Source organism: Galeopterus variegatus, unplaced genomic scaffold, assembly GCF_000696425.1.
Source record: "Galeopterus variegatus unplaced genomic scaffold, G_variegatus-3.0.2 Scaffold14178, whole genome shotgun sequence".
Lineage (NCBI taxonomy): Eukaryota > Metazoa > Chordata > Mammalia > Dermoptera > Cynocephalidae > Galeopterus > Galeopterus variegatus.
The window spans coordinates 55,607-55,936 of NW_007740289.1; positions in this window are offsets into that span (position 1 = coordinate 55,607).

Here is a 330-nt window from a genome sequence, read left to right on the forward strand (position 1 = left end):
AAGCCAAAAAAAAAAAAAAAAAAAGAAAGAAATAAAGTGAGGTCATATTGGAGTAGGGTAGGCCCTTCATCCAGTATGACGCTGTCCTCATGAGAAGAGAATGACACACACAGAAAGGAGAATGGCAAGTGAATAGAGAGACACAGTGGAGAACACCCTGTGACAATGGAGGCGGGGGCTGGAGTGACATGTCCACAAGACAAGGAATGTCAACGTTGCTGGCAATACTAGATGCTAAGAAAAAGACGTGGAACAGATTCTTCTTTAGAATCTCCAGAAAGAACCAACCCTGCTGACTTCTAGATTTCGGATTGCCAGCCTCCAAAACTA